The following is a 14317-nucleotide window of genomic DNA, read 5'->3' as shown; positions in this document are numbered from 1 at the left end:
TCTTCTTGAGTCTACCTGGGTTTTAGCTTAGGGGCTTTGGTTTCATCTGTTATCCTAAGGATGTGATGTAGATGAATTGAAGTTTCTCTGAATTGTCCATACATGTGTCTGTTGTATGATTTTACATGCATGTACATGTTCTTCTGTGTGCATGTGTGTGTGCTTGGATATGTCTATGTGTCTGTACTGTGATGGGCTGGTCCCTACTTTGATTACTTTCTTTGCCTTGGATATAATGAATACTTTCAACCATTCCTGTTTGATTCTGCTCATTAAAAATAAACAGAATTGACATTTTCTCAACATACCTTTTTGTTATATTTTGCAATATTCTATAAATTCCACCTCAAAGTCTTACATACCTACATATTGCAACCACATGTCCAAACTGCCTGATTTCCTTTTGGTGTACATCTAGTGCACATCTAAGCTTTTCACCAACATTCTTTCTTAGTGCTAACCAGAGTAGAATCTGTACCTTCTTAAAATCAAGTAGTGAAAACATGAAGCAACCCTTCTTTGAGCTTTAAGATGTCTGGTTTATTCACACTAATGAGCTCTTTCCTCCCATGCAGCAACAGCTTCTGAAGGTCACCTGATCCCTACCATCTGTTCCCTTTATGTACCTTCTATGCCTCCATTCATAGGCCATGCTATGCCAAAATCTCACCTTCCATCATGCAGCTTTGCCTTAAGCTAAGCATCAGTACACTTCCATCATTTTTGCATAAATATTTATATATCTTCCTTATCCATATATTTTTTCTTAGTCTACTCAAGCCTCATTTTAAATTGCAACTTCAGTCACCCCTTCATTATATTCAGGTGGTTCACCATCTTTAAGCACTCTTATCTCATTCATCCTTTTTGTTTCATTTCAGACTGTACTATTAAGTCTTCTAATTCTGTTAAAGTACCTCAGGTCTCTTCTTTATTTGACTTTTGTCAAAGAGGCCTCACCTTTTCCTCCACCTGTCCAATGACCCTGTCTCTATACACCTTCTTGTTTACCTTTATTAGTGTCTGTGACTTTCCTTACACCAGAAAAAGGGGACAAGTCTGATTTCTTACAATGATCACATTCTGTGGCTCCACAAACTCTCCAGAAACAATGCAGAACTCTAGTCTGAGATACTCCTCTCATTTTGTCAAGCTCTTGTTTGGATTTCTCCATCACTTTGGTTTCTGACACAATGTATTGTAGAAGCAGACATTTTCCATTCCTTCAACAAACCACCAGTAACACTGGAAAAAGATGCTGGAACTGCTAGTATGAGTCATGTTTATTTAAAAACACAATTGAGCACTTTCATTCCATTTTTAGGAACTTCATCAGAACTACCAATGTTAAAATTCAACATGTTTAAATAATTAAAAACTTCTATCACGTGATTCTTACTGGCCAATAGGATTACTATTCCATTAGCATTTATATTACTATTTTATTAGATATGTTGTAGCAGGGACAAATTGATAATAGTGAATTTGAATATATAGCAAATGAGAAACCAGTAATAGCTGGTATATTTTGTGTCACTAAATTACATAAAAATATGGGCAATCCTCTGATAAGACCTTTCATAGATACTACCAGATCTAAGATGTATTTCATAGCCAAATATCTGGATTATCTGCTTAAGGATAGTGTCAAACAAGTTAAACTTATCAGTAGAGACTCGTGGGATTTCTTTTTTAGACAAAATCAATAAGGTTGAATTTTACCCTGAGTGTATATTTGTTACTGTAGTTGTTAATAACGTATATTTGGTAATCCCCCATGAAGAAAGGTTAAAGTGGTTTGAAGAATAGTTATACAATTTGGGGGCATTAAATAATTCCAAAATAAATGCTGCAGTATTATTAATGGAAATGACATTAAAAATAATTATATATATTTTAACAACTCTTATTATAAGCAAGAGACTCGAGTGGCAATGGAAGCAGCTTGTACCCCCAGTTTTGTGAATTTAGTGATGGCACATTGGGAAGATGAGTTTATATTGAATAGTTTTTAAACAGTTATGGATTTTTTTACACCCATTTCCTGGAAGATATATTTTTCATTTGGATAGATACTTAAGAAAAATTAAAGATATTTTTAAGGTACTTAAATACTACATCGGGATTTATAAAATTCAGTTGGAACATTTATACTGACAAAATTACTTATTTGGATATAGAGCTAAAAAGAGCATTCTGGAAACATGTTATAATGCTATGATACATGGAAATAGCACTTTTTTAAATATGCATCGACATTTTAATAGCTGGCATACAATACAGCAAAAGAAAGCAGTACTGAAAGGACAGATGGCCTGTTTAGTACAAATGATCACAGAGTTTAATACTTTTGTAATGGAAATTGAATTTTTATAGATATGTCCTTGAAGTTTTTAAGTGGTATTAAGCATGAAGTATGTACAAAAAAGAAAAAGACTATTCTTATGTACCCATATTGAATAGACATAAGAATCAATTAGTAGATGAGATACCCAGTAGAAAGAAGAATAAAGATGCAAGAAAATCATGTATTATTACATATACAATGGATAGTAAAACTATTGGAGAATGCTGAATACATAACTGGAGTATTTCTAGAATGGCTAACACTCTTTATACAAAGATGAGGAAAAATTATGGTGCTGTACAGAAGAGATAGCTCGTTCAAGGATGGTTTAGAAAAAAGAGTTAGCCTAGGAGCCAAAAGAAAACAGGGATGTATAAATATCATTTCTGCTCACAATTCCAGCATATAAAAACAACTGATTATTTTAAAGTTAACAACGTGACTTTTAAAATTACTAATTTTTATAATTGTGATACATCACAAGTAGTGTATTTGGCTATGTGTGATCAATGTCCTGTCTACTATGTAGGAAAAACTGGCAGAAAATTAAAAGCTGGAATGTATGAACCTTTTGTTGGATATTAAAAATAAAAAGAAATCCACAAATGCATTGTTCAGACATATCCATCAGTTTGAGAACCACCATTTCAAGGTTTTAATAAAGGATCAAATGTTGAAAGATGCAAGAAGTTTTTTATGCAGAGGAACATTTAAACAAACGAGAATTAGAAAGCTAGCTAAGACTGGATGTTACTAGTCATACCCCGGTTGAATGACTCTGTCTCGATTAATTAAATTTTAAAATTGAGGTATTTAAATTTCATTGAATATGTGGAGTAGTAATTTTTTTGGCCAGTAAAAATCATGTGATAGAAGTTTTTAATTATATAAATGTGTTGAATTTTAACATTGCTAGTTCTGATGAAGTTCCTAAAAATGGAATGAAAGCACTCAAATTTGTTTTAACTGTGGTTTGTAAATAAACATGATTCATACTAACAGTTCCAGCATCGTTTCCCAGTGGTACAGGTGATTTGTTGACTTTGCATTTTCCTGTGGATTACCAGTTTATCATTTTAGATTTTCTACCCCTTCCTATCTGCCACTCCTATCTATACCTTCCCTATCCTTACGTTTGCTAATCAGTATTCACTTATTGCCAATTATCTGCATCTTCTTTATTCACCTTTCATCAGCATGCCAATATTTCTGATTTAGTAATGCAATAGCAGCAGGATTATGACCCAGATAACTAATGTTCTTCATACTCTAAATGATTACACTATCCATGTTAAAATGTCCAGCAGACTACAGATTTTTGGCACCACTTTCATCCATATTTCTCAAATCATTTCCACAAACAACTTTATCCCCCCTTCAGAGAGTGACATTCCCTTTACTACTTCCCATTTTGCCTAACATTAACTCTGTCTTAATCTTGAAGCTTTCTCAAACATGTTACTTTCAATCACCTGGGAGAAATGCATGTATATAACATGCATTAATCACTTAAGAGAATTATACCTTCTCATCTCCCATCTTTCTAATCATTCCATGTGTTCACTGGTATTTTTCTGCTAGTTTCTTTCAAGGCTGACACCAACAAATGTGGGGAAAGTGGCTATCTTTTACTTTTCCTTCTTCCAGAGATACTGATTCTGATTTTCATCCATCAGCTGCTATTGTAACTGTAGGTTCATGACATAAAGTTTTTACCTCCCTCTCACAAACATCACCAACCCTATCATGTTTCAAAGAAAAATTCCAAATTGTTTTTTAAACCCATGTTGTATTAAGTACAAAAACATCCCATTGCATATTATTCTATCAACTCTCCATTTCTATAAAACCTAAAAAAACAAAAAAAAAACAAATAGTGATACATAGAAGATCTTCCCTATCAAGCCCCTAGTAGACCCCCACCTGGACCAGTTCAATTATTTATGATACTCTCCTTTTGAAATGAATCAGAAATTATACATCAGCATAATTTGAAAATATTTGTCTAATGTTAACTGGGTACTCAGAGCCTCACTTACCTTTCAATTTGATGCTTCTTTAGCCACCTAATTTACCACCTCTTCCAATCATTTTTGAAGTTTCCAGCTATCTCTCAACTACACACAACGTCTACCAGTGCTTGTCTTACTTTTATCTCTCTTTACTAGTCTTACCTCATTGTCTTCATCAGCACTCTAATTAAGGTTTGCTGCCTTTGTTAGTTTTGCTTACAAGTCAGCAGTTTGTCTTCAGTATTCCTCTTGGCCTACCACATCACACCTAGACTGCCTGTCATTGTCTCTGTTTGACTTTCTTCTTTCCTTCCTTTTTATATTTTTCATCGACATTCTTTATTCTTTAATATATATTTTTTTCCATCACTGCAATTCTGGCAGCTCCCTTACTACAACTCGTAATTTAGTATCATTCTTTGCTGTATTACATCTCCTCACCAAGATTTGCCTTCACTTGTTCTCATTGATGGCCATGCCACAAGATAAGTAAGGAAGAACTGTACCTGTTGACATGCAGATTCCCACAGAAATATAAAACTGAAGGTAATGTCTCCAAAACACTGGCTCCTGTAAAGAGTTATAAGGCTTCAGGTCTGCTGAGATATCATAGAAGTAAAAGTTATATCACCTTAAAGGAAGTTTTCTTTTTTTCTTGATATTTGTGTGATTTTAAAGATAGCATATATAAGAAAGGAGTAGATGATTTTGTTCACATGTATGGCACAGGTGTGCTAGCTGACATGAAAAAATGTTTTATTAATTTTTCCACAATGAGCATTTTATGTGTGTTCTATGATCTTGCAATAGGAGATATGCTTATGTGCAATCAAAATTACAGTTTCAAAAGTGGATATGATAAGTGGGTGATTATTAAAATATTAAGAACTCAGACCCATTCCAGACTTAAGCAACATAAGCCAGTTTGTTCCAAAAGGGCCTTGCTGTATGGTCACAATGCACTCAATCTCTTCCTGTCCAGCAAAGGAAGCTGGACATGCTCTTTGGACATTCAGGATGCATATCTTCCTATCAAAGTGGCAAAGAAGTCAATGAGGTTCTTTTGCTTGTCTGTGAGTGGCTGTCACTTTCAGTTCTGAATACTACTATCTTAGTTTGCTGGGCACCAGGATCTTCCCTTACTGGGACAATCAAGTCCTAGTAGCCCCAACATTGAACAGTATTATAATCTCAAAGGAATGATGTTTGCCACTATTCTAGATATTAATATTTTAATGGCTTCAGTTTATCTAATTTCTTTGTTTGTTGTTCATACCTCGCTTTGTATATTTAATCTTATATTTCTAACAACTCTTTATCCCATTCTTAAGGAGTCACAGACTATGATTTTACTAACCTGACCATTGTAATTCAATGATAAAAAAATTCTCAATTTGTTCCTTAAGGTAACTCTTAAATTATTTTAATTTCATTGTATATCTTGAGATTTTATAAATAATCAATATAGTAATACTTAGTTCATTATGATCAGATAAAGCACAAGGTATTGTTTTAAAATAATTCACCTTATTAAGTAAATCTTTAGAGGCATAAATCCTATAATTGTAGTTTGCATCCCATGCACATAAGAATAATGAGTGAAAAATAATGACTTATCTTCTGCTTTTACTATTAAATCAACTAAATTAATATTTGTAATCCATCTGTTTAGTGCTATAGCTGATCCCAGAATTTTAGCTTTCTTCTGTTCACTAATATCTTCTATACTAGATATGCAGTTAAAAATCCCCTGCTAAAATTAAACTACCCTTCCAATGACTCTGTAGTAAGTTTAAGTAATCTTTAGCAACTCTTGTACCTATTTCAGGGACCTAGTAAACATTGCCAAGTGTATAGAGTTTGCCATTATATTTAATTATTACATATGTATATAATCCGTTGGAATCATTAATGGATTCCATGACCTTAGGCATTACAATAGATTTTCTTCGAAGTACAGCAGTCCCTCTACTCTTTTTGTGAAAAGAAGCAGATGATAACATTTTGTAACTTAAGTTATTTAAATATTGTATATCTTTATTTATCAAGTGAGTCTCTTGCAAGGATATATTGTCTCCTCTACTTAATTTTAGATATCTCATTAATGGTTCCATTTGTTGCTTTTATTTAATTGAGTTTCACTAACATATAGTAAATCAAAACTATCCATACTGTGTATTTAAAAAGATTTATTTTAAAAGATAATATGACACATCTATCTACAATATTAATTTAATTGTATATAAGAATCTAATGTATTCCTCCAACACTATCTTAACATCCACATTTTATTAATCTTCCTTTCTTCAAATTAAACTACTAAAACTTATAAATAAATATAGAAACAAGTCTACAACTGTAACTATATGTATTACTAATAAAACACAACCTACCAAGGATACCAAAGTTTTTAGTTTGCCTATCTAATAGGCAAACTACTATACTATCTCCCTAAGTACCAATACTTAAACATTCATCAAAAAACTACCCAAAAGCTACTATGTCTTACAAATAATTAATATGATACATATAAATTAAAATAATAAGAGACTATTAATTTAGTTATATATTTTGCCATTTAAAACTATTCTCCCATTACTACATAAAACATTAATAATCCTCTTCTATTAATCACAAATATTATATAATACAACTAAATATTTATGCAATAGTAGTATAAATTATCTGTTAAATATTCTTAAATTATTCACTCATTTAACATTAATACAACCAAATCTCTAAATAAAGAAGTATAATGGTACCTGATGAGAAAAGGATATCTGTAAACTTACAGGTGACAGGCAATGTTATTTTACTAAGCTGTTACACAAAAGGAAATTCAATGCACATATTTATTTGTCATGCAAATATATATATATATATATATATATATATATATATATATATATACACACACATACACCACACACACACACACACACACACACACACACACACACACACACACACACACACACACACACACACACACACACACACACACACACATATATATATATATATGTATATAGTAAGTGTGACAAAAGCTCTGAATTAGTTAAAAAATATATAAGTATCTAAATCTTAAAATTATGTAACACACTTATTATGATAAATGTCAAAATATGTAAAAATACTTTAATGTATTAAACAAATTCATAAAAATATATACACTGCTGAGGTCAAACAGAATGTCTTGCTATTTCTAGGGAGTCAAAAATGTAGTGTATATGTGCTTAATTCAAATCTCATTCTCCCTTCCTAGATTCAAACATGTTGACCATTCTACTTTACTTTTGATCAAAATGGATCTACTGATTCAGTAGTATAACACTCAAATTTTAGCTCTGACTTATGAAATGAGTTATTTTGTGTAGTCTTTGAGAATCTAACAATATACAATATGCAAAAAGCTTCAAAGGTTGCATGGCCAAACTTCAAATTTCAGCTACAGGATATTTTCAAATATTTTTGTATAACTTTCTATTTAAATTATATGAGATCTTGTGCATTCACATTTATGCCATATACATGTATATGTAATACATAACTTTCTTATAAGTAGCTTATTTAAATATATTTTTTGTCTTATTCACCCACCAATATTCTCCTTTATTCTATATAACTTGCATTTCTAAAATCTCCCATCAAAGATTAATCAGCTCTCTACTGGAGATGACAGTATTATATAAATGTCTTAACTTACTGATGCTTCTCTTTTATTAATCTTACATAGTTGATATTTCATTCCTTGTGTATTTGCATATTTTTCATAAGATGTTTAATCTTCTTATTAATTTTAGTAGAATAAACAATCTTGACTGTATATAAACGTATTCCTGCTTGTTTAAATTGAATGTGTGTTTTAGCCATTGTGAACTGCTGTTCTGATCTAAGCTTCACATCCTGACACTTGAATTTGATTCCAGCATGTGAAAATGATATCTCACTGTACACGGCTGCTGTTAATTTCCTCTGTAAGTTTCTCATTCTTCTTAATTCTTTTAAATGGTTCTAATCAGTAACACATATGTAACTTTACTTCTTTCCATTGATATGTACAGTTAAGAGTTAGCAATACTACACCATAAGCTATTAACATTCAGCAAACTGTAATCAAATTATATGTCAGCAATGGCTCTATATAAAACATTCTTATAGCTTTTGTTTTACCAATTTCTCACTTTCTAAATAAATGTTTTAAAAAGACATTATTTTAGTAGATTGCTCATATACTGTATACACTTGAAAAAAGGAAGAACAAGTTATTTCTTATTTTCACAGACATGAGTGACAAACTTTGACCTAGATTTTTTTCAAAACACCTTAAGAAGCAGGTGGGAAGCAAGGGAAAGCACAAATCAGGCATTTTCACACAACTGAAACATTATTTTATTCTCAAGTTTTTTAAAGTGTTAATTGCATCAAAAATGACTTGTAAAAGGAATGTGTTACAGATGAACAAAAAAAAAACAAAAAAACAAAATCACCATTTCTGTTTAGCATATTACTTAGATCTGATATTCAGTTAACCCAGCAATGCACATGCTAAGCAAAGTTAAACAAATAAAATAAGATTCTTAATTTATATAGTCTTAAAGTTACCAATTCTAATGCTTATAATTTAATGGCATTCTCTTAAGGAAGTATTTGTTTAACATTTACAAACACATTTATAAGTTTAGTTAAATTAAATATATTAAGACTTTCACTGTAAATATATCAAAATAGTAAAACTAAACATTTATATTCCTTGTCATGGAAAATCCATCCATCAATTCTCAACCCCTTTTCCCATTTTGCACATGGGGTCGGGGTGTCACTTCAGCAGTGGCAATCATCTCAAGGCAAAGTTTACACCAACGGGTGGCTAGCCCTGCTGCGGTGTCATGGAAAATGTTTTAGCTTAAAATATAAATGCATACTTACATATATTTTGAAGCTTATACTGCAATGCAAACCTTTTATTTAAAGGAAAATCCATTGTTTCAGCAAATAAAAAGTCTTGATAAAAGAGAATAAAAGTCACGTTTTTAAGCTTTTTTTAATTTTAGAAGCATTTTTTCAGGAATTCAACTCACTTTGTCTCTTGAGTGGTATACTATTCCAAGCCATTTATTTAGTATTATTAAGGATTTTATTTTTGATAACAAAAGTGGATGTCTCCTAAAGTGTGCCAAATATTTTAGTTCCTTCAGAAAGAAATAGTTTGATGTTTGTAGGAAATACTAAAGTGGCTTTAATATTGTTCTTTTTAAATTTTTTTAATCAGTTGTAAGCAGATTTTCTTTTACTCGTTACTTTACTGGAATAATCATTGTCAAATCTGACTAAATGGTCACCTATTTTAATAGGTGAGCTGAACCATGCTGTTTTTAATATTTTATCTTTTCCTAAGCTGGGGCAGCTGCGGTGGTGCACTGGCTAGTGTTGCACCTCACAGCCAGAGGTTCTCAGGTTCGATCCTTGGCTGGAGTGCCTTCTGTGTGGAGTCTGAATGTCCTCCATGTGGTCGCATGGGTTTCCTCTGGTTTCCTCCCACATCCCAAAGACATGCTGTAGGTGGATTGGACACTCTAAATTGGCCCTAGGTATGAGTGTGTGCATGTGTGTGCCTTCTGTGGAAGATTGGGTGTCAGGCTGGCAACTTGCTAGAGTAAAACTCCACTGCCAGTCATGAGCAGACAGGTGATCCTTGTGGTAACCCCTAACCGGGAAAAGCTGAAAGAAGAAGATATTTTCCAAAGCTTGACATAAACTTAATTATAATGGAATGTGGTGCAGAGTTTTCCTTCTTCAAAGGTGATTTCCATGGATCTCTGTATGCTTTCAATTCCAAAAGATAAAGTTTCAGGTAAATTGAATGTTTTATGTAGCCAGGGTGTTAAGAAGTTTATATGTCATATACTTTTTAGGTATATCATAAATTCTAATGTTATTTTGTCTCAGTCTATTTCTAAATCAACTTTATGTATTAGCCAGTTATTTACTTTTAAAAGAAATTCAGTCTGAAACTCATCTTCAGTTATTCTCACATCATGATCATTCAAAGCTTCTTCCATACTGCTAATTTGTGCACTTTCTTGTTTCATAAGAACTTCTAAATGATCCATCTTCTTCAAGGAATCTTCTTTGAAACTTACTATTTTGATATCCAGATTGCCCATTTTAAGTAATACATCCTACATACTAGATATTACTGACTAGATGTCTTTTTTAACATAAGAAGCCTGAGTACCTTTTCTTGAATAGCTCATATTGAAGTCTCTTCTGTCTTAACCAAGCACTGAAATTCTGACAGGAAACTTACAGCTTTTGAAGAAGTTGAAGCTATAAATCTTTTCTCTGGCTATTAGTGAATAAAATGTTATCTCATTATTTAAAGTCCTGAAATAGTTATGCAAATCTTATACAGGAATTTAAAATTGAAATAAGTAACCCTGAAACAGTTCCTTATTTAACTTGTAGCTTCGAGCTGCTACAATTGCCTGTTATTCTTTTTTCTGACCCTCCTCTCACTGGCGTTGTGTCACATGTACTTTGCCAAATAAAACATTCTTGACCTTTACCATCAATATAAATAAAAATAATGCCTTCTGGATATTTGTAATTTGATTCCATGATACAACATTCAACATCATAGCACTGATTAATATGTGCACACTTAGAAAACAATTATTTTGCAAAATCAGGGAAAATGCTCCATAACCTACTGGTTTAAGTCCTGACATTTGTACACTGTGAATTCTTACCACCACCATTGGTATGCTACCTTGCCAGTTATCAGCTACTTGTCTGCACACTTTACCTTAAGTCTACCTGCTACTATCCACCACAGATGGGACTACACTACTGGTGAGACTGGGAGAAAAAACCATTCTTATGCAGTTAATTTGCTTAACTATGATACTCTTCATATTAAAGTTGCAAGTGAATCTGCAAACACACACACACAGATATATATATATATATATATATATATATATATATATATATATATATATATATATATATATATATATATATATATATATATATATATATATATATATATATATATATATATATATATATATATATATATATATATATATATATACATATATACAAAAACTACTACTATAATTTACAGCAAATAATCTACAGCAAATAAATCAAAACAACCCTCAGAAGTTTTGGGCAGGTTTAAATAAACTATTACATCCTGGACAAACTTCCACCCAGACCCCTGTAGCCACCATTGATAAAACACCTGAGGAAGTCTCAGAAAGTTTTAACCGATTCTTTACGGAGACAATCCAAGCCCTAGCTATTCAACTACCTGCAAGATCCCCTGGCCCTAAGGACACTCTCGCTAGTAAACAACTCTCATTCAGATTCCAACCAGTTGCCACTTCACTTATCCGTACCTTGATCAAAAAATTAAAACCAACTACTCTCTCTGCTGATCTACTCCCTGCCGAGTATCTACAAAAAGCAGCTGATGCCATTGCTTATCCCATTTCTATACTAATCAATCAAACCATAGCAGAAGCCAAAATTCCCACCATCTGGAAAATATCCTATGTAATCCCACTTCACAAAGGAGGTAGCTCTACTGAACTATCTAATTATAGGCCAATAGCTATATTATCTCCACTTGCAAAGATTATGGAAAAATGCATTCATAGACAACTGCTGCACCACCTAATTCAGAATAACCTTATGGGAGACTCCCAGCATGGCTTCTGACCTCACCACAGCACTACTTCAGCCCTCCTAGCCTTCTACATCACCATAAACCATAATTGCAACAATAATAACATATCCTCTGCCCTCTTCTTGGATCTCTCCAAGACATTTGATATGGTTAATCACCAACTACTAATCGACACCCTGAAAATATTCTGTCTAGATACTAAAGCCCTTTAATGGTTCCAATCTTATCTGAGTGGCAGACAGCAAGCTGTCCTTTGGCAAAACAAACTATCTAACCTCCTTCCCAATTCTCTTGGTGTACCCCAGGGTTCTATACTAGGGCCAAAGCAAAGCAGCCAGCACATGTAGAGGAATACAAGCCTTTATTAGGACTAAAAGCAGACCAGTTTTGGCCCGAAGAGCCTTTATTAATGCAGAAAAACAAGCCCGCACAGTGGAACACCCCTTTTATATGTAATAACCAAATGTTCCCCCAATAAAAACATCAAACCAATTAAGTGATTCCTATATAAAGAAATCACATACACCAAAGTGTTCAGTCAACACAACTGCAAAATAATTATACATAAATCATAAATATAATGCAAATATTCAAAAAAAATATATGGAATGCTAACATGAAAAATTAGTGAAAAAAGTGAGTGAAAAATGTTATTACAAGGTGTCAGACCCTATTGAATAAAAATGGATTTACATTGCAAACACCTATATTCAAACAAAATATGTTGAATGATAATAATAGTTTATATTAAAATAATAATAATTTACATTAAAGATGTTCATTCAATCCTGGTGGGAGCAAACCCCCCAAGTGAATACTCCATGACCTTTCCTGTGTATTTAAAAGTTCATGCCACTTGTTTTTGGAAAATTTGGAACCCACAACCTTATCAATAATGGTAAAGTAAAAATTGGACGTTTTGTGAACCAAAGTGTCTTTATACAAGGCATTAGTAATAACCTTGTTTCTAATGTTACTCAAGTGTTCTGAAATATGTAATTTAAAAGACCTAGATGTTTGGCCAATGTAAAACACAGAGCAATGGCACTAGCCATATAAATCACCCAACTGCTACTGCAAATCGTAAAGGTCTGAATTTCAAAAACACATGTAGTATTTTTAGTAGAAAACTCTTTGGTTTTAAATACATGTTTACAAAAGGCACAATGTTCACAAGGAAAACATCCAAATAATTTAGTACCATCTAAGGTACATTGGATTTTAACATAAGAAGATGAATGTCTTTTGTAAAAACGTAGGTGTTCACCTAAAGTTATCCCTCTCCGTAAGGAAAAAGCACATTTGTTGTCCAATATCCCAGCTAAATACTCATCAGTAAATAAAATGTTCCAGTGTCTCTGTATTAACTCAGTAAGATGCTTAGTGTTCCTCCCAAATGTAGTTGAAAATCTAATTCTAGATCCCTGATAGGATTTAGAACCCTGATAGGTAGTAATTCCTCCCTAGGCATCTTACCAACAGTAGAACTAGTATGTGTCAAATGTTTAACAGAATAACTCTGTTCTACAAACATGTGATTTAAGTCATTATTAAAATGTTCAAGATCTGCCTCCCCGTGAACATATCCGTCTAATCCTCATGTATTGGGATTTCGGAATGTTCCTAATGATGTGACCTGGATGACAGCTGAATGCATGCAGTAAAGAGTTAGAATGAAAGGGCTTTATATAAACTGTACTGGTCAAAGTACCATCATATAGTTTGTTAACCAACACATCCAAAAATGGAATCAATCTCTTATTAAAATTCATAGTAAATTGGATGCCCCATTTGTTGTCATTAAGATAACATACAAACTCTTCTAAATATACTGCATCAGATTTCCAAATCATCCAGCAGTCATCCAGGAACTTACGCCAAATATCCATTTCATCAATAAAGATGTTATGGCTCCTGTCATAGATCATATAATGTTCCAGATAGCCCATGAAAAGATCAGCATAGATGGGAGCAAAAGCAGCCCTCATGGCAGTACCTTCAACTGTAAATAAAACTTACCATTAAACAAAAAGACATTCTTAGCTAATACATGCTCAACCAGGCAGAGGAGAAAGGTGTTAAACCCAGGACTATATAAATCCAATATAGTGAGCCAAAATTCCAATGCCATTAATCCAGCCCAGTGAGGGATGCTGGTATAAATGTAAATTATTATTATTATTTTAATATAAACTACTATTATCATTTAACATATTTTGTTTGAATATAGGTATTGGCAATGTAAATCCATTTTTATTC

The sequence above is a fragment of the Protopterus annectens genome, chromosome 2.part0, assembly GCF_019279795.1.
Source record: "Protopterus annectens isolate FY-2018-M chromosome 2.part0, PAN1.0, whole genome shotgun sequence".
NCBI classification, from domain to species: domain Eukaryota; kingdom Metazoa; phylum Chordata; order Ceratodontiformes; family Protopteridae; genus Protopterus; species Protopterus annectens.
This window is presented reverse-complemented; position numbering follows the sequence as displayed.